Raw genomic sequence first — 21,363 nt, forward strand, 5'->3', positions numbered from 1 at the left:
GGGGGGGATGCAGCACAGAGATCACACCTGGTACATCCCCTCCAGGCAAACAGCTCCTGCTGCCATCACCACGTCTCTGTCATCTCCAGAGCTCACCCTGGGCCAGCCCCTGCTCAAGGCCTCACGGGCTTAGCTCCTTGGACCGTCAGGACACCTCCAAGATGAAGCAACAGAGGCTCAGAGAGGTCCAAACCCCTGCGTCGGGTCCCATGGGGAGTAAACGCCTGATGTCAGGTTCCTGCCCCATCCAGTCCCCTGTTCTGAGACACTCCTGAGGGAGGAAACTACTGCTTTCCTGCTGTCTGCTATAGACCTAGCGTAGCTCTGTACACGGATCAGATGCTCATGAAATATGTGATGAGTAACTGGATGGGTCAGTGCATTTTACAGTTGCATGCTCTGTGCTTGTGTCCCATACCCATTTTCTCTCTGTGTGTTTTCTCTGCCCTGTGTCTCCCCATCCTCCGTCTACATGCTGGGAGACTGAGACGTTTAGAGACACGCACGCCCAGGCGGCAGATGTATGGCCCGCTCGACTTCTGCTGAAGGACAGGCTGCCTTTCCTCCAACGGTGTCCCTCGTCCTGCCTGACACGAGGGTGTTTGCAGCAACATGGCACCTGGGCTTCCTTCTTCTCCAGCCCCAAGCCACCCGCCCTCGGGATGCAAGCAGCTGGATCACCCGCAGGCCTAAAGCCTTGGCTGGGCAGACAGTCAGGTCTCTTGCCAACCCCAGGCCAGGTGGCCTCACCTTGCAATCCTTAGAGGCCGCAGGAAGACACCCAAACTCAAATCTAATTAGCGACACATTGCAAGTCCCTTCAGACTGGGAAGGCGTGGAAAGGTGTGACCTTCACCAGAGGCTCTGAGGCCTGAGGCTTCACCTGCCCCGTGGGGCAGGCAGTCCTCCAGGCTGAGCCGGCTCTGAGTCCAGGGTGTCAGCAGGCTATCTGACGCTTCTCCAGACCCTTCACATGGGAGGAGGTGCACTCCATTCCCCAGTTTTCCAGAGACTCTGGCACCCTGCCTTCCATCCTGCCCAGAACCGCCTGAGCCAGCATCTTCGCCTATACAGCCTGGGCCTTCTCAGCTGCACACAGAGCCCCACTGACTTCAAAGCCGGAGCAGAGAGGACGCAGGGCCCACTGACGCGGAGGCTGCCCGGGTGTGAGGCCAGCACTTGCAGCCCTACCCTAATGACAGGGCCAAACATCTATCTCAGCTGGAGGTGGGGGAGTTGGAGAGGAGGGGACCCCTTGAAAATGAAAACCCGGTTGGGCTACCCTCACGTGAAGGCGGGCTCCCAAAGTGCAGAGGAGCCCCGAGCGGGGCCTCTTGGGTTCAGGAATTGTCTTCAGAGCCAGGATGCCCTGAGGGCTGAGGGGTAGCAGGACCACCCAGGCCCTTCGAAGTCTAAGGAAACTGGGAGGACACCGCAGGCCCCTGTGAGGGTGAGCCCCTCTGCAGCAGCTGCCGCTGCGGTTTCTCTCTCTGTCTTTCCATGAGCCACTTCCCGGGTAGGACCTAGCCATAGCATCTCTCACTTACTCACACAGTCAGCAAATGTGCCAAGGCCTCCTTGGGGGCCAGCCCCGAGTCCACCCACAAGACAGAGGATAAGACACGATTTACAATTTGATGGGGGATACGGACCGGCAAACCAACAATCACGACGTAAGGACGGCACGTCCTAACGACCCCAGGCACATGCCCACATTTAAAGAGCTCCCAGACGATCTAAAGTGAAGGCAGGCGTGAGACCCCCGACCCTGGGGAAGCGTACTCCCACGCTGGCTCCCCAGCAAATGTCATCCCTGCGAATGCAGAACAGGGCTGTGACCCACACAGAAGACGTCACCCCTCTTCTGAACCCTCATCACATGTTAAGTCCCCACACTTGGGATGGTTTTATCGAGACATGCTTCTAGAACCTGAATCTACCTTCCGCCCGCGCACCCAGCACTATGGTGGTGGCCACGCCTCTGCTAGTTCTCCAATCCCCACCCCCCCGCCCCCCTCGGCGCTGAGGGGCAGATGCACTGACGTCACCACTCTGGCCTGGCCGTGGGTCAGCGTGCCCCACCAGGTCCATCTTGACTCACCACAGAGCAGATCCTTGTGAGCGCCCACTTTGAATTAAACGGTGACTTCACGCCACCCGAAGAGGGTGAGGTCTTTCCATGTAAATTCAACTGAGGTTTCCAAAGGAAGCCCGATGGGGTGCTCAAGCTGGATCTTGGCTGACACCCCGAGCTTCACACACCCCCTCACCCCGCACCAGCCTGAGCTCACTGCCACCTACGCTGCTTAATGTCAGCACTAGGCTTCTTCCTCCTGCACAGAAAACTGCCAGCATCACTTAGGACTCCTTCCTCAGCCTCCCCCTGCCTTTCCAAATCAGCACAGTTCAGCAAACACATGCAGCCCCTAGACGGCTTCCTTTCAGTCCTACAGTATATGTACTTAACATCCATCTCCACATGCCCTTTCTCTCGGCAGACCGGCTAATCTCCTCCTTCACAGAGAAGATCCCAGGGCATTAACCTGCCCACTTAACCACCTCTTCTCCCTCCCTCCCTCCCTCTCGCCTCCTTCCTTCCCTTTTCCTTCTCTTTATTCCTCTTTCTCCCTTTATTCTCAGCACAAGAAGCCAGATGTTTCCCCAGAATAAGGGTTCGATTTTGGACGACTATGGCCCTTGCAGGCTCCTCTGAGCACTCAGTGCTGGCTCACAGTGGGCTGCAGGCAAGGCCTGGGGACTGGAGGTGAAATACCAGATGGTTCTGAGTCCAAGGCTTGGATTTGTGTGAGCAAGGGTTCTTTCCCATCAGCCACCTGTAACTCATAGGGTCTGTGTGGGGGTTTCCTGGTCTGGCTATTTATTATACAACCACCCAGCACACTCCAGTCTCAGGGGTGGAACTGGAATTTTGCCACATCGAGGGCCCTACTATTTATTGTGGTGCTGACTGCTGTTTTGTCAGAGTCAGTGCTGGGCCGTAAGTCCTTTACATCCTTCAGCAAGAAGTCTTCCAGGATTAGTGTCATTAGCCCCACTTGACAGATAGAGACTGGACACCAGAGAGGGCTCCCCAGGGACCGCCTGCCCCCAACGCTCTTGCTTTGCCAACCAAGACCAGAAAGGCAAGGTGACTTGTTCTGAGTCCTGGGTGCCAGCAGACCTGGAAGCCCTCGAGTTAGTCCTTCTTCCATCATTTTGCATCGGTTTCAACCTCCCCACACAGGGAGGGAGGCAGGGGACGTGAAACTCCAAACTCTGGGGTATGGAGGAGGGACTCAGTACCGGATGGACCAAGTACTGGTAGGGCTCCCGCGGTGGCCAGCCCTACCACGACACGAGCATCAGACAGACCTGCAACCCCGAGCTGGGTCAGCAGAGCCCAGGCACAAACCACAATGCCTGACTGCCGCTCAGGAGTCCTTTCTTCATTTCTTGTACCCTCGCAACCCACCTCTTCTAGCCTTTCAAGGATGCGTAAAGGATAAAATGAGAGACCCTGACACAGGATCACAGGTTCAAATGCCTACAGCAGACAGGCATGTGCTTTAAATGACCAGAGTTTGGGCTGGGCCCAAGACGCCAGCAGGCGGTGGGGGCTGGGGCACGTGGACAAGCACAGCTTCGTCCACAGGGGACACACAGTCCCCCAAACCCAGGCAATCGCTGCCACACCCAACTAGAGCTGGGTTTTCCAAATCATCAAGAAAAGCCAGAGAGTTAGGTTTTCAAATAAGATATTCTGTTTTTAAGCATTTATGAAGGAGTTTTAAAAGATTTAAATATGTCTACTAACTGATTGAGCCCTCAAGCTACTGCTTACACCCTCTCCTTCAGAATATAAAAATCCCTCGGGTGTCACACAGGGGTGTCACTGTGCCCCTGAGCCGTGTGCCAGGCCCACGAGGCCTGCTCTGTCGTGGCCAAGAACAGCAGGAGGAGCCTCTGGCCGAAACGACAACCAACATCAACTGCTCGAAACGAGGCATGTCTGTGCAACCTGCCGCCCGCCTTCACGTCCGCGCTCTGCAGGGCTATTCGCAGCTGGGCTTCAAAGCGTGATGAGGACAGCAGGCAGAGGCCTGCACAGTGTCGCCGTTCCCATCCTGTCATTAACGAGAGTCGGTTTACACGAGCGCCGAGTGCTGATAAGGGCGTCTGAGGCCCATCACGGTAACTGCTCCATAGAGCAGACAATTTATTGGACAGCCCAGTCCAGCCCATTAGTCATGGACTATTAGAAGATGTTTCAGATGTTGTTTTCAAACTATCTTCTGAACCCCGTCAGACATGAACTTCACGCAGGTAATATCAGGGCAAGTGGGACCTGAGGGTCGCCTGGCAGTCACTGCAACCACTTCCATCAACACCTGCATGGGTTTTTCGAGGCTTGGTGCCTGGGGTCTGGAGACCTGTGGGTGCGTTCAGGACACTGTCTAACCAGCTACGGAAGCGTGAGGAATTTCAGGGCACCTTCAGGCTTCAGCACGTTTCTCTGTAGACAGGCGCATCACACAAGGGACTGTGACAGTGAGGCTGAGATGACCTGCATCCGGGTGTGCTTGGGACCCTCCTGGTCTCGTCACTGAAAGGCCCACGTCTCGGGAATCCTCATGGTCCCAGGCACACCCAGTGCTCAGCCACCTCACTTGCAGCTCTGACTTTTAAACGCCCACCAGACCAGGGAACATGAGGGCCCCTCTCATTGTCACAGCTCAGCAGCAAACACACCTCAGGAGCAGCCTGGTCCTAACAGGTTGATGATGCTGGGTGTGGGGCCGTTATTTTGTCTTCTAACTTGTCCTTCGGTGACATAGTCAACAGAACGCATATTTCTGGGCTCAAATCCCAGCGCCACCACCAACTAGTTCTGTGGCCCTGGGCAAGGGCTGAGCCCCCCACCTTGAGCCTGTTTCCCCTCTGTGATATGGGGGTGGCACCGCCCACCCTAGGGTTGGAGGGGGGGTCTGGGGAAGGGCTGCAGGAGCTAAGTGGCCTAGGAACTGTTGGGGAGATGCAAGGACCCATGGCCAGGACAAACATGGGGGGCTCAGACCCCTCCTCAACACCCGCTCAGGCACTGCAGGCACCCACCCAGCCCCCTACACACCCACACACACAAATCAAGCTCAACTGGGCCCCAGTCCTGTCTGAGAGGTGGGTGCCATCACAGGGCCTTGCCCTCCTTGCTTCTGTCTGTCCCTCCACCCCCTCCCCAGCCAGAGGGAGCAGGTGGTAGGCGGTGGCAGGGAAGCAACTTCTTGGTGAGCCCAGAACCCCAGCTACCAGCCTCCCCCCATGCAGGTCAGCCCCAGGCTCGGGCTCCACTGGCAGCGTCCCCAGACCCAGACGGGCAGGGCGGGCCGCAGGTGAGCCTGCGGGGTCATCCCCACGACTGAGTGGTTTCTTACGACACCCCTGCGGGCCCCTCCCTGTAACATCATAGCGAGCCTTTGTGCAGAAGGAAAAACAAAACCAGGGGCTTGATTCGGCCCTGGGTATGCACACAGGTTGAGATTTTCTAAATGACAGCACCTGTTAATTGTCTGGTTAGGTATGACCTATTAAACATTTACCGCCCATTTCCTGTACATGTCTGGTGAGGCCGGCAGGAAATTTAGAACAAATTAAACAGCAGCTGCGATCCCTCATGCTTTAATGATCCCTCCACGACTCTGTGCGGTATTGTAAAATATTAGGGGCAGGTCTATTAGGGACAGGAGGGTTTCATCAAGGAAGCCTCCACCTCCTCATCCTCCTGCCAGCCAGGCCCCATAAAGTTAAATTGGCCAGGGCGCATCTCCGCCCCACCCCCCGGGCCCCCCCCCCAACCGCTGAATGTTTCAGGGGAGGCTTTTTCATCTGCACGCCCCACTCGCCCGCCTCTCGGTCCCCCACCCCCTCCCAACCGTTCCCACACGGTTTCACATGTGGTCCGAGAGGGGCACTTCCTGCCGTTATAAAAAGCAAAACCAAGACCCCAGCAAAACAGGCTGTGCACAGAACACCCAAGTTGACAGTGTGAGAGAGAAGGCCTAATCCATTCCATATGACAAACAGCAGTGGCCCGCAGGGGAGGCCCAGCCCTGCGGAGAATTCACAACAGCCCCTCCTCCGCGCCTGCCTGCCTTCCCAACCCCAGTCCCCCACTCCCTCCTCAAGTGGACCCTTCAAAACAGGAGAAAAATATTCGTCGGAGCACGTCCCTAACTTTAAACTGATCGTGTTTGGGTTTAATAGCCTACTATGCATTGTTCTTTCTTCACTTTGAAAATAAACTTTAGGAAGCATTAATGCAAATACAATATAAACACGCTCATTCCTAAATTTTCGCATCTCCCCAGTGTGTTTGGGCTTGCGCCTTAAGATCAAGGCTTAGCCTGATGTAAGAACCAGATGGATCTTTAAAGTGGAAGCTTTGCAGCTCTCACCATGTAAATAGACAGCTGTCCGGAGGATGTAAGGGGTGAAAGTGTCCCCAAGAATACGGGCATTAGTAACCACTTCCATTGTCCTTCTGGGAACAGCGGAACGGAAAGCGTCTGTCCAAGTCCTCTCTGGTTGTTCTGCTGAAAAAGGACACACCTCGGTTGTGGGAGAAGGTGTCGTTACAGAAGTTTGGTTTTTAAGCCTTAATTAAAGGAACAGGTTTCTGTGGCAGCCATACTTTTCTCAATGCCTTCACATTTCTATAGACAACCTCTGATGCTGGGTGGTGGACAGACTCGCTCAGTCCCACCACCAGCAGCTCGCCCAGGGCACCAAGCCTTAACCTGCTTATCAGCAGCCAAATAGAACATTTCTACTTCCTGTTTCCTACTTCCTGCTTCCTGCCCCTCAGTTCCAAAAACGCTTCTCCTTCAGAGGCGGTAAAAATGGAAAGGATGAGATGAAAGGGTCTGTCAAAAGATTTACGCCGGCCCATAAAAGTCTCCTCAGTGTTCCGTAGACTAAACTGTCAGTCCTGCTTTCACGGAAACTTTTATTGAGTAGTCAATCTGAATTTTGTCTATAATTCCATTAAAACCTACAAGGCCGTCTGTGGTTTGGTTGTTCTGGATGACTTGACAAATTAGTCTAGTAAATTTTGGGTGTCTTAAGTACTAAATTAGGTCATTTGTTTAATGAGCCAATCCACTGCCCAGAGTTTGACCCCGGCCCACGAGGGGGAGTTCACGCGGAGTTCCAAGGCGGGAGCGCAGGTCCCTCATTTGTCTTCTGCTTCTAGAGAAAGTGCTCCCAAGTCAGGGCTGGACAAGGAATTCCAACGATTAGTGAAGAAAACTCCTTTGCTCTGGCCCTTCTCCCTCCCACCCTCCTCCCCCAGGATTGCTGTCACTGCTGCCGTCACCACCTGCATCATCTCACCTGGCCCTCCCAATGACCCCACAATGGAGAGCTGGTGCCATCGCTGTCTCCTTTTTCAAATGAGAAAGGAAATCTTGGAAATGCTAATTTCCCCAAGGGCACATTCAATCTCTCACCCTCCATCATCCCTTGAGTCTTTCAATAAGCATTAAGCATCCACGAGGTGGGGCTTCCCCAGTGGCTCAGCAATGAAGAACCCACCTGCAATCCAGGAGTTGCAGGAGATGCAGTTTTGACCCCTGGGCTGGGAAGATCCCCTGGAGAAGGGCATGGGCAACCCACTCCAGTATTTTTGTGGAGAATCCCATGGACAGAGGAGCCTGGTGGGCTATAGTCCTTGGGGTCGCAAAGAGTTAGACACAACTGAAGTGACTTAGCGCACACACACACACACACACATCTACCAGGTGACAGGCCTGGGGTTCCAGAATTGATTGATGGTCATGGCTTTCAAGAGTTTCATCATTTGGTTCAATAGTCATGCATAATAGTCAATAAATGTAATATAATTCTAGAACTTATGGTTACCAGAGGAGAAGGATGGTGGGTATGGGTAGTTTGGGAGTTTGGTGCTGACATGTACACACTGTTATATTTAAAATGGATAACCAACAAGGACCTGCTGTATAGCATGCGAAACTCTGCTCAATGTTACGCAGCAGCCTGGGTAGGAGGGGAGTTCAGGGGAGAATGGATGCATGTACACTTATGGCTGAGTCCCTTTGCTGTGTCCACCTGAAACTATGACAACATTGTCAATCAGCTATATTCCAATATAAAATAAAAAGTTTAAAAATCAAATAAATAAATGCAATATAATTCTATAGTTTCCATAATTCAGGTGGACTGAAGGTGCACATGGGGCACAAACGGATAAGCCACTGCCTTTGTCTCTAAGACATTTCCTGAATTATGCACATGGATTCCAGCCTCTTCAGGGACATCCACCCACCAGCATGGCATCCACTCATGAGTTCACGTGTGTGAACTTGTCACCTTCCGGCCACCAGGAGCTCCCTTAGCTGGTTCTGTGTGTATACAGTATGAAGATACTAGTGTCCACAGTCATGATTCAGAACATCCAAGCCCCAACTGCTGCGTCAGCTGGCCACCGTGCCTTTCTGGGTAGGAGGACTGCATCGCTGAGACATTTTAATACAACTGAGAGCTCCTTCAGGGCACAATTGGGACATTTTCATTCATGACCAACAATGCTAAACACAGAACACAGGATGTAGCAGGTTCTCACTAAATGTGGATTTGAAAAGCTTTGATTTAACCGAGTTCTCTCAATATTAGTTATCAATGTGAGTTCTATGCAGTAACTCTGACAACCAAACCATTTGAATTTGTGGAGTCATTTTTTCTTGTAGTCCAAACAGGATGACATGAGCTTGCTGTAGAGTTCTCCAATGATGACCATCTTCCCTCAAGAATCAACCTTAGGTTTAGACACACACAGAACTTTCATTTAGCAAGACAATGGAGGCCACCTTCTGTTTTTATTTTCTCCAGTATTTTCCCACACTTGACAGCTTTCCATTTCTTGTCTGCCTTGCTCTGAGCAGTTAAGGACTGGCCATCCTGGGTCTGCCGAGTAATCAACCCACCACTCACACTTCTCTGTGGCAATATTTTATTATTTTGCAAAGGGCTCTTGAGATAGCTAACTGGGAAGAGGGGCTTCGGGGGGGGGGGCAGTGGCATGCTCAGGACCCTTACTAAGGGTTGTCACATGTGTGTGACAACTGCAGTGTGACTGTCAAAGTGACAGCACCCAGTGGCTGCCTTCACTAACCCTCATCCCAGGACAGGTGGGAGTTCCCTCTTCTGCCCTCTGCCTAAATATACACGGACAGGGTCAGAGGCCAAACTGGAGGTTTAGGTGTTTAGGAGAAACAAGAACCAATGAATAATTGCCTCTCATCCTTAGATCACAGGTGGTAACAATGCCAATGATATTGTTGGTTTAAACTTTTTGCATTTGGTGCAAGTATATAAAAGTTCAAATCAGACACACACACATAAAGAGATATTCACGTGTGTATGCATACACATGGACATGCACCTTGAAAACAACACATATAGGAGAGACAACCCTCAACCAGGGTCTGAAAGAGACTCTGAAGTTGTCTAACTCTGGCTTCGATGTCACCATTCTGCCCCAGCTCCGTCTCTACAGAGGCATTTCTTCTTTGCACTCCCTGGAGAGAACTGTCTCCCAAACCAGGCTGTAACTGGGCTGAGGACAAGGCCTGTGCTTTTTCCTGAATTTTAACTCAGGTGTTAAAAATATACAGTGAAGTGTGCAACAGCTGAATGAATTTTTAAGTAGGTAAACCCTCGTGTAGCTACCATCCAGATCAAGATACAGAGTATTTTCACAGCAGAAGTCTTTCCCGTGCTGCGTCCCCACCAACATCTCCAAAGGCGCCCATTCACCATGGAGACCATCAGCGCTGCCTGATCTGCAGGCTCAGAGGAGCAGGGCCCCACACGGTGTACTCTTGTGAACTTCCTTCCCTGGTTGTTGGCTTGTGAGATCGCTCACGTGTGTGCAGACTTCTGTTCTTTCCTACTGCTGTGGAATCATTTCTGTGGATGTGCTTTAGTTTATTAATCCGTTCTGCAACTGAAGCACATTTGGTTTTTTCTCACTCGCGGTTCTTCTGAATAAAGCTGCTGTGAGCATTCTTGTCCTGCATGTGTCTTTGGTGGGTGCACAGATTCATTTCTCCTGGGAGTATGCGTTAGGTCATAGAATAGGCAGATGCTTAGTTTTAAAGGTACTGCCGCCTGGTTTTCCAAGGTATCTGAAGACAATGCATCCACAGCTGGTTTTAACCCTTTAGTCTCTTGGGATTAAAGCCACATCTTCTTTCTTTTTAAAAGCTCCTTGATGCCTATTTGTGAACATTTGCTGAACATCCCAGGTGACCTCCATATGAGCCCCCCTCTCTCTGCCAGCTGCCCCCTGAAATGAGCAGAACACAATGCTCTGGGAATGTGGCTCCTTCCACAGCGGGGTGATATTTCAGATGCTCTGCTTCCCCCCAAACTCTGCCTCTGTAGAGGGCAGCAACCACCATGTCCTCTGCCCTCCAAGGTTGTCTTGGGATAAAACACAGTGATGTCTGTACGGCAAGCAGAACAGTAAGTGCCCCATACAAGCCAGTGATGATGTCGGCGTTGGCATGAAAACACCAGTAAAGCAGGTATTGCCAGCTTGATCGCTTTCTGGTGTGGCAAGTGCTCCGTAATGCTTACTACCCACCCCCTGAATTCTGGGCTCCATGTCGCTGCCCAGAGTCTCTTATTCTCATCCAGCTCCGTGGATGCCGAGAGTTAGTGAGAACACTACTCCTGTCCACTGCTGGGAGGGGCCATCGTGGGCCCCGTCACTCTTCTCCAAGGGCTTCGGTGGTCCCTGCAAAGCCCAGGAGGAGCCCTGGGACAGACCAGGCCCAGAGCCCCTCACCTCCACCCCGATGCTGCCGGCTCAAATCTCAAGCCTGATTCTGAGGGCCGAGTTGAGTGCACAGAGGAGGATGTTTTCCTTGCAGGCCTCTGCTCTGCTTCTCGGTTTTGGCAGGGGAAGGCCCCTCGCCATCACCTCTTCCCACCCCCTGAACAAAAGCACCGTTCTCCACGCTGCACTCTGCCCCTGCGCAGGGGGGGCCTGGCTTCCTTTGCCACGAAGCCTGTCAGGTTTCCATTAGGCCAGGGAAACACCACAGGAAATGAGTCAAAGAAAGGAAGGCTGTGATTTTTTTTTTTTAATTTCAAATACCAGATTTGTTTTTTTTTTTAAATGACGGTGTCCCGGCCGTGCCAGGTCAAGGAGGAATGTGGAAAATGTGCAGCTCGAAGTGTCTGAAGGGCAGCTGGATCCTTCAATTGTTTCTAATAAAAACCCATGGGAAGCTCTCCGAGGCCCCTGGGAAGACAGTGCACCCGCCGGAGGCCTTGGGCGCTGGGGGCCTGGGCAAGGTTTGGGCTTCTCCAACCTCCGTCTCTTGGCCGGGCCATGAGGTGCCATGTGATGGGCCAGTCACCCTCCCTGCATCTGAAGGGCTGTTGTGACTACTTAAAGGCACTGACTTTTGCGAGCCTGTTTGCTCTTTTTGCAGAGAGTGCAGAATACACAGGTCGTCCAGGCCCCTCCACGCACAGCTGCCATAAGAACCGCCTGCGAGCGGAGGCCGTGTGAGCGGGGCTGGGCCACGGGTGCCGCGTCCCACGCTGGCCCTGCCTTCCTGCCCTGGGCTGTGGTGCCCCGGGTGGGTAACAGGACTTTCCCGACTCCATCGCTTTCTCAGCACAGCACGCGTTGCTCGTCACACCTGCTCTGTGCCAGCCAGTATCACTGCCACCCACGAGGTGACTTAGCGTCTGTCTGCAGAGGCGGGCGCTCTTATCAGCCCCACGTTACAGATGAGCAAACTGAGGCAGAGAATTTAGACAACATGCCCTAGACATCACAGCCATGATGTGACTATATCCATCTACCACACCAGAGAAACAGGACCAGAGGGAGACAGATAAGAAGACACAGCTCAAGATCTGGCGCAGCGATGGGTTGGGCTGGCCGGACAAGTCCAGAAGCCCAGGGATAACCCCTAGGAAAGGCAGCTGGGAGCTGGAATCATACAGGGCGTATCCTTTCCAGATGGGCTCCTGCCTTTTAGCAGTGTGCTAAGTGCTGTTCCATGCCTCAGCCCTGACAGCAGCTCCATGTCATTTTAGGCCTGGACAGCTCATTTCTGTTCAGTGCCAAGTAATATTCCATCGTCTGGATATGCCACTGTTTTACCCACTCGCCTACATGAGGGCATCTTGGCTGCTTCCAAGTTTTTTGGCGATTATGAAGAAAGCTGCTGCCAACATCTATGCGCAGGTTTTTGTGTGAACACAAGTTTTCGATCCTTTGGAGAAATACCGAGGAGCATGATTGCTGGATCACGTGATAAGAGTATACTCAGCCTTGGAAGGAACTGCCAGGCTGTCCTCCGAACATCTGCACCATTTGCCTCCCCACCGTTATTACTGTTAGTAATACCTCCTTCCAGGAAGGGCACGGCATGGGGTGGGTATACAGGTGGCACCCACGCAGGTGAGCTACGATCATCCCTGCCCTACACAGGGGCCCCTCTGTGGGAGTCTGTCCACACATCATTCCTGCCTGAGGGTGGGGGCTGGGGGGAGAAGTCAACCCCACCCCGATTTCTGCTCTGGCTGCACAGGCTGGCTGAGACGTTCCTGGGGTAGATGGTGCTCTATGCCTCTGGGCAGCTGCCCCGGCAGACCCCCTTGCGACTGCAGCCCAGGTCACGGCCAGTTCAGTGATTTAAGCAGCTTCAGGCATCCATGTCCTGCCGGCCTCCCGACGGGGGCGGGAGTTGGGGGCGGGGGCGGGCAGGAGGAGGCACCTAGGAAGAAATCATGCTGCTCTGGCCTGGGCGAGTGTTTCTTATTTTTCATTTGCAAATGAAAACAATCGGGCCATCTGAGGCCAGCAGGCAGGGCCACCTCTGGGCTGCTCGGTGGGCTGGCCCCTCCTGTGCTGTACATCGTGACCCCGGTATAAGCAGGCCCCTGGGGCCCAGGACACAGGGGCACCTGCCAATCCCAGGGTTCAGGCAGCCAGGTCCAGAGGAGGCTTGCTCTTTAGGGTCTAGGGGAGGCCTGCCCTTGAGGGCCCAGGAGGTACTTCCCAGGTGGGGACAGACCTACAGAAGAGCAGCAGTGATGGTGGTCCTCGCCACCATCAGGGCAAATGTGTATTGAGTGCTTACGGCATGCTTTGCCTGGCCTCTGAGCTGCCGTGAGACCCAGGTGCTGTTACAGACACAGAACCTGAGGCTGGGAGGGGTCCTGTGACCTGCCTGGGATCATGGGCTGTGAAGGCCGGTTCAGACCTAGGTTTCTTTGACAGAAGGGCTCACAACACACTGTAGTCCATGAACAACTGTTGAGTGCCTACTGCATACAGTACATTTATGCACCTTCTCGCATTTAGACTTAAAACCTTGTAAGGCAGATGTCATTAACCTGATGTAAGGAGGCAGCAAAGGAAGCCAGGGCGCTTGAACTGTTGTTTAGTTGCTCAGTTGTGTCCAACTCTTTTGCAACCCCATGGACTGTAGCCCACCAGGCTCTTCTAACGATGGGATTCTCTAGGCAAGAATACTGGAGTGGGTTGCCATTTCTTCCTCCAGGGGATCTTCCTGACCCAGGGATCGAACCTGTGTGTCCTGCATTGACAGGCGGATTCTTTATGGCTGAGTCACCTGGGAAGTGGGGCACTTGAATAAGACCTGGTTATTAGCAGCCAGAACTGTTTCTACCTGGGAATGTGCATTTGGCACCAGTCGAGCTCCTGCTCCAGGACCCCCCAGCCCCATCTTCATTTCACTGGTGAGTTAGTGACTTAGCGGCCTCATCAGCAGGCCAGCCCAGGCCCAGGCACAGAGAGCCCAGAATATTAGAGTGGACAGAGGCCAGTTCCTCTGGCGGGATCCTCCTCAGTGGGAAGTGAGCTTTGGGGGGGGGGCTGCCCTTTGCACTCCGTCATGAGAAGCCCTTTTCGACCTCCTCTGCTGAACATCAAACACCTGTCAGCTGCCCAGTCCCAGAGCCAGGAGCCAGGTACCAGCTGAGAAAGAGTGAGCAGCACTGGAAGAACCCATCCTCGTCCTTGGTCTGGACAGAACCAGTGGGACGTGCTGGGCAAGGAAGACGCTCAGCACATTGCGAGCTTCCAGCTGGGGGTTCCGTTTCTCGTGAACATGGCTTAACTTTTAACCAGGTCATTAAAAGCGCTGGCCCAGTGTCTTGGGCCCGGACTGCCTCCCACCTCGGTGGACGGCAATTTGCCCGTGTCCCTGGGAGGTGCTGAGCTCCTTTTTAAAGAGGTTCCAAACGGTCCCCTCATCGCATCTTTCTTCCCTGAGACTTGGGCAATTTGGGTGTCACGGGGGCCTTTGTAGAGACGTCAATGGATTACTTCACGGGAAGAACACCCCTGCCCCCCTCCTTTACACCCCAACGTGGCTTCTGCTGTGGAGATGAAAGAGCCAGGGAGGCAGGTTGGAAAACAGATAATTCACGGGACTGTCAGAGCGCGATTTGAATTTCATTCACACCAGGCCCGGGGAGGGGTGGGGGCGTGGATCCTGCCCGCCCGGGGGTTCTCGCTCCAGGGGGAAGTGGGCTGAGCTCTCAAGTGCTGAAGTGATAATCCAGCCCGCGGGGCCTGGACAAAGCTGGACGTTTTGTCCTCACTGTCAGAAGGCCGCAAGCTCAGGAGCAGATGGAGTGGTGTCGGCAGTCGTAAAACGCCCCCGCCCCGACCGGGGACGGGCAGGTTAACAGGAGGGATTGGCGCCATGCGCGTCATAAAAGCCCTGCAGGCCTGTCATGTTCCGATAAATCTTGACTGTGTAACGGAATAGCGCTGCAGTTCCCAGCCTTGGGTTTCACAGGTGAGCCGTGGGCTGATGGATGGTTTGGGAGCCAGTGGGGGAAGGGGGCAGAGGGAGCCTTACCCGCCCACCCCTTCTCGGCTCCCCAGCGCCAGGCAGGAAATCCAGCCCGCGAGGGGCCAGGGCAGTGTTTGTTCTCCCCCTCCACGCTGGAATGCTGGAAGGCAACCAGCTCCATCCTCATCCCCTGGCCTTCATGCTGGTATCACACTGTAGGAGCTTAATAAGTGCTGTTGTCTTTTCTCAGCTCAGCTCCTGGACTTGTCTACCCACTAGAGAGGGGCTGCTGGGGTGGTGGGGGGGGAGGGGGGGCTGCTGCTCCGCACACACAAGCTCTGCTCGCCCTGCCCTGCACCCTGCCCCCAGGGAGGGCGTACTTTTTCAGAATCCATCTGCCCAGAGGGGGCATCTTGGAACCATCTGTCCATTTATATTTTGCACAAAGGTACTATCGTGCTGGCAGGTTCTCTAACACATTTCAGTGTTGTTAAAGTATTAGTCACTCAGTTGTGTCTGACTCTTTGCAACCCCATGGGCTGTCACCCAGCAGGCTCCTCTGTCCATGGGATTCTCCAGATAAGAATACTGGAGTGGGTAGCCATTCCCTTCTCCAGGGTATCTTCCCAACTCAGGGACCAAACCCAGGTCTCCTCCATTGCTGGCAGATTCTTTACCATCTGAGCCACCAGGGAAGCCCTAACACATTTAACCAGGTGTTAAATGTCTGCTCTAAACACTTTCAAATGAAGGACAAAGCTCTGGAGTTCTGAGCTCCCGGAGCCCGGGAGGTGACACAGCTGAGTGGGGCAGGGCAGGGGGGAGAAAAGGCACCCTTGGCCTGGAGTCAGGGGCAAGAGGGAGTGTTGTGGGGACATGCCCACCAAGGGCACACACTCCAGTGGTTGCCAGGAGGGACTCAGCTCATTGAGAAGGAAGACAAATCTGGACTTCTCCTGATTTAGTAAGTATCAAAAGTCACTGGAGTGGATGAAGACTGGTAGGATTTACTGAGAGGAGCAGGCAGGCCTCTCTGCCCTGACAGCTCTGCAGTAGGACCTAAGAGCACAGAGAAGCATGTTCTGTAACTGAGGGGCTCACAGGAAACCCCTTCCCCTCTGAGCCCCAGGCCCCCCATTTCCGGTCCTGCCTCCAGGCTGCCTGCCTGCTTTCCTGCCCTCCTCCCACCCCAACCCGGTCCTCCTGGGCTTCACACTGAGTTCCCTGCAGTTAGCAGAGGGACTCTGTTCTCTGACCTCAGCCATTTCCCCTCGCATGGACCCCAACTCCGACTTAACCTCAAGTTTCAGCTCAAACGTATGGTGTGTGCCTGTGGTCTGCCTGCCTCCTCACTGCCCGCGGGCCCATGTCACCCCTGTCCTCCCCACCCACACTGGGCCTTAGGCTCCCTGAGGGCCTCGGCCCCTTCCATCACTTATCTCAGGGTCCCATCTGCCAGGACACTAGTGCCAGCCAGAATGCCAGCAAGAGTGGCCCCCAGGGCTCAGACACATGCCCCACCTGGGCTAGCCAAGCATCCCAAGGGGCTTTGGAAAGAGTAATGACTCAGAACCAGGACCCAGGGGGCGCATGAGGGTGGCAGCTGGGGTCCAGTCCACGGCTGTCTATTAACTGGATGGAAATGGGGAGCAACTTGAGGGTCGTAGGTCTCGGGAAGGAGAGGCCTGAGGTGAAGGGTAGAGGTATGATTTTAAGTGACGAAACTGTCCTGAAATTTACTGGGGGAGGCTGCACACATCTGCAAATATTTGAAAAACCACTGAATTATACACTTCACACGGGTGACTTGTAACGCCATGAATTATACCCCCATGAAGCTGTTTTAAAAAAAAAAAAAGTCTTGAAAACAGAAACCCATGACCTGTCAGGATGGATGGCAGAGGAGGGCAGGACAGCCAGGCGCCCTGCTCGCTGACGGGGACCTGTCCTCTCACCTCCCTGGACCCCCGTTTCCTCATGCAGGAAGGGTGATGAGCTGTACGCTCCTTAGAGCACGCTGAGACAATCAAAACACGAGGGGATGGAGGGAAGTACTTGACACAGAACCCTGGGGGATTCTCAAGACTGAATAAGAAAACCAACAAGAAGAGAGGGACTGTCGTTGTCCCGGCATGCATCTGGACCAGCTGCCCCGAGCATCAGCGCTTGTTCCTGCGCCGATCGAGCGTGCTGAGCCATTCCGTCAGCACCTGGCTCCCGGGGAGGGTGGGCTTCCTTCCTGGAGGGGTGGTGATGGGGGAGCTGAGGGCACAGCCACTGCGCTTCCGTCGAGGCAACTCTGGGCTCTCTCCCAGAGATAAGCGCCGCCTGCCCGGCAGCATCCTAATCGGCAGGACTTGGGGCTCGCAGGCCGCTGCTCCTGGCTGTCAGGAGGACTGAGGGCCGGGGGATGATTAATGAAAGAGAAGGAAATGTAATAATGCGTGGCCGGCCCGCCAGCAGCATAAATCTCTCTGGGGACTGCAGAAAGGATGGATTCCTCCCTCGCTGGGCCTTGAGAAAGGGCATCCTCCAGGTTCACTGGAGTCTGAGAAACCACCGCGGACGTTAAATCAAAGCTTACCTGCACTTCAGCCACACAGGAAGCTGCTGGCTCAAACATGGGCCTGAAACGAGAGGAAAAGGGCCCTGGGTTAGTGACATGCTGGGCGAGAGGCCTGGCTGCAGTCTGTGATGGGTAAAGACCAGCCAGCATGGGCTTGGGCTTGGGCTTGGGTTGGAATCCAGCTCTGAGACATTGGGTGAGGCCCTCAATTTCTCTGCTTCAGTTGCTTTATCTGGACCCCCCCCCCCCCAACCCCATCCCCAGAATGGTATTCTTGTGGGGATTGCCTGGGCCACCTGGACAAAGCACTCTGGGGGGAGCCCAGCTGCTACAAATGTATGTGGCCATGCATTTGACCAGCAGCATCTCAGATGGGGCCACTGTATACTCTCAAGAAAGAAGAATTATTATAGTCCCATTTTACAGATGTGAAAACAGAGGCCCAGAACACAGCCTCACTCCTCCAATGCTCCCCAGTGGGGACCACCCGCCCCTCACCATACTGCCTTCTGGCAGCCTGAATAGGGAATTGGAAATCCCGTGGCCTGTCTCTGCCTTCTCATGGGCGGGTCCTAGGACCTCCCCCTCAGACTTCATGCTACCATTTGTTAGGACTGACTCCAGCCCTCAGTGGCAGGAACAAAGGTCCCCTCACCCTCCCATGGCCCCCACAGCCTCACGTTCCAGGGGCCTCACGTTTATCTCCACAGGGGACTGTCCTCCCTTGTTCCTCTACCCATCTGTCCCTCTGGCCCACTGTTCCTCTTCATTTTACTCTCAAAACGTCCATTTCACCCCACTGAGGACTGCACAGTGTATGGGCTGCTCCGAGGTCAGAAACCTGAGCCGGGCACAAGAAGGGACGGACCCCTTGATGGTTCTAGCAGATGCCGAGGGAGGGAGGGGGCCCCAGGCAGCCCCCAGCTGCCCACCCGGCGATAACCCCTGACCCCTCGCCTGTCTCATGGGCCATCAGCAAGTCTGAGCCCTGGGAAGACCCATAAATCCTATGTTGCCCTCTCAGGATTCTAGCCCCTGCCTGTGAGAAGGCATTTTCTATGCCTGCGGGAGGCCACCTGGGCACTCGTGGAGCTGAGGGCACTGGCTTCTTTGCAGGTTCTGAACTCCTGTGCTGCAGAATTCCATCCTGTACCACAGCTGGGCAGTGCCACCCATGGACCGGGCGGGAATAGGCATGCACTAGCACCTCTCACCAGAGCTCACTCTCACAGCCCGAAAATGCACCCCTCATGTACCTCTGTGACACCCATGTGAGAGATCAAGAGCCCTTGGGCACAAAGGGGAGTCACTTATTATTCAAGAGACCACCCAAGTTTAGAGGACAGGATGGGTCTTTTTAAATTTTTTTTCTTTCTTTTTAAGGTCAGATAGTCACAAGGTCAAAAATTCAATATATAAACAAGTATCTCCCTCCCAACATTTCCCACAGTCACCTTTCTAGGCCTACTAGTATTTAGAGATCTTTCAGGAATATAAACATATAATTATGTGCATGTAAGCATATGAGTACATACACTTACACATGTAAGTACACACACACTCACATAAAATCGAGTGGCTTTTCATTCAACTACTTTGGTGATCATTCAACATCACTACATAAAGAGCCTTGCATTCCTTTTGATGGCTGCATACTATTCCATCAGGTGGCCCATTCATTGTCTGTTTATTTAACTAGCCCCCTACTGATAGGGCCTTAATGGTAAACGTCACATTTCCCATGGACTCAGGTATTAGGCAGCTCCCCTGCTGTGGCAACCTGGGACTCCCAGCCACTCTCAGTCTGGTCTTTTTCCTCCTCACAATCTCTGTAGCCACCTTGGTGGGGTCCAACTCCAGCTTGAGGCTCCAGGGTGAGACTCAAGATCCTTCTACATCTTTAGATGCACTCTTCTTGCTGATTTTGACCTCCTTTCACATAGCATAGCTTTCCCTTACATCTATGACAGGAGCATGGTAGGTGCGGGATCGTCCTCATTTAAAGGAGGGCAGGAAAGATAAGTCCTAGTGGAGCGACTCCCTCTCTACCTGCCCCACGGGTCATAAAAGAGCAACTGGTTTTGTAAGAAAGCACTGCACATGGTGGGAAGGGGGTGCGGTGCCCAGTGAAGCAATAGAGGATTTGGGATCTAAAGGTTGTAGGCGGGCACCCCAGTCGCCCCATTTATTAACCTGGGCCACCCTCAGCCTTCCCCACCTGTCCAACAGAACAGAACACATGTGGTACATTCACATGGCAGGAGCGTTTGGCTGTTCAGTCCTGGGCTCTGAAGTCAGCTCCAACTGGTCCAAATTCTACCTCTGCTTCTTACAGAATAGGGTACCTTGGGCAGGCACATTCCGTCTCTGAGCCTCAGTTTGGACAATTACAACAGGACCCCCTTGTGGGCTTAGAGGCTTACGTGATGATTCAAGAGATGAAGTGCAAGCACTTAGCCACTCCACATAACCCGGTGAATGGCAAGTGCTCAAGACATTTTCGCTTCTGTTGTTGTCATTGATGTTCCCTGGTTGTTGCCCGAGTGGCGCTGGCTGATCTCCGGACACACTGCGCTCTTCCCCACCAATGTCCCCCCACAGGTCTCAGTGCAGTTGTTCAAACCCCAAGGCACTGGCGGGGCTCGCAGACTCAGACAGCTGGTGGGGATTACCACGTCGTCATTGCTCGCAGGTGCTCACAGGCCTGTTTCCTCCCCAGGCCCCCACTTGCGGCCTTGCTTGATGGAACACACACAATGACTCTTTGCTGGGAGAATCCTGCCTGGAGGCAGGGGAGTGAATCAAATGACCTTTTGACCTCACTCCCCACCCTAACTTCAGGGTTCAGGATCACCCAGCATGCACAGGGGCCAATGAAATGAGCCACTCTTTCCGGAAATGGGAGGTTATGCAGCTTGAGCAGCGTTCCACAGCTCCCAGGGGCTTTCAGATAAGCCTTGCTCCAGGCTCTTTTCTCCCCAGGACTTGTGGAAATCTCTGGGTCTGTTTGACATCAACTTGTGTCCTCCTGATCCCACCAATGACCTTCCATTGACCTTTGGATGCTGGCGAGAAAACATCATTTTTCCCCTAACCCGTTGAACTCTCAGAAATGACAGGGTGGCGGAGGCCAGCCTGGCTTTCCCCGCTGTCGCCGTGGCATAGAGAAGGCGCCCACACCCAGCCCCTCACACCGAAAATGAAGTGAGGTCTTCCTGAGAGGGTTTCTCCTGCGGGGCATGGGAAGAGCGAGCAGGAAGGCCACGGGGCGGCCGATAGGACACCTAGAGGAAGAGGAGGAAATGGCCAGCGGAGTCTAGACGCGTTATCTTGCCCCCCGTGCGGGCACCGGCCCACGCTCGTCCATCGTTCCTGGAGCCGACTTCCTGCCGCAGGATTTACGCCAATGACTTCACCCTCTTGCTATCTCGGCAGTCCCGCTGCTGCCCGCTCCGGGCTCTCAGGAATTAGGGGCCAGATAACAAGTCTAGACAGCTCAGAAGTTTTAAATGGATTATTCTCCAGGGGGTGGAGGATGGCCAGTGACCGCTCTGGGGACCGGACCACTTTCCGACTCCCTCTGCCTGCTCCCCGACCCCCACTGCCAGGAGGTTGAAAGCAGGCAACGAAGAGCTGCAGGCCGCAGGGTCCTCTCTGCCCAGCGGTCAGTGGGACCTCCCCACCCCCACCACCCTCCCCCGCCCCCCCCCCCCCCGGTCCTAGTTCAGGGAGGACCCTCGGGGCTGCCTCAGCAGAGCTGGATGAAGCCCAAAGGGCACTCGAGTTCAAAAACCCAAGGGCGGTGGTGAAGCCACACGATGCAGGGACAGAGCCCGTTCATTCCGACCCCAAGTGTCTCAGAAGAACTGCTTGTGCCCTGCCGGGAGGGTGACCTTAGCACACACCTCCACCTGCCTGGGGGCTCCGCTG

The sequence above is a fragment of the Dama dama genome, chromosome 4 (assembly GCF_033118175.1).
Source record: "Dama dama isolate Ldn47 chromosome 4, ASM3311817v1, whole genome shotgun sequence".
Taxonomy (NCBI): Eukaryota; Metazoa; Chordata; class Mammalia; order Artiodactyla; family Cervidae; genus Dama; species Dama dama.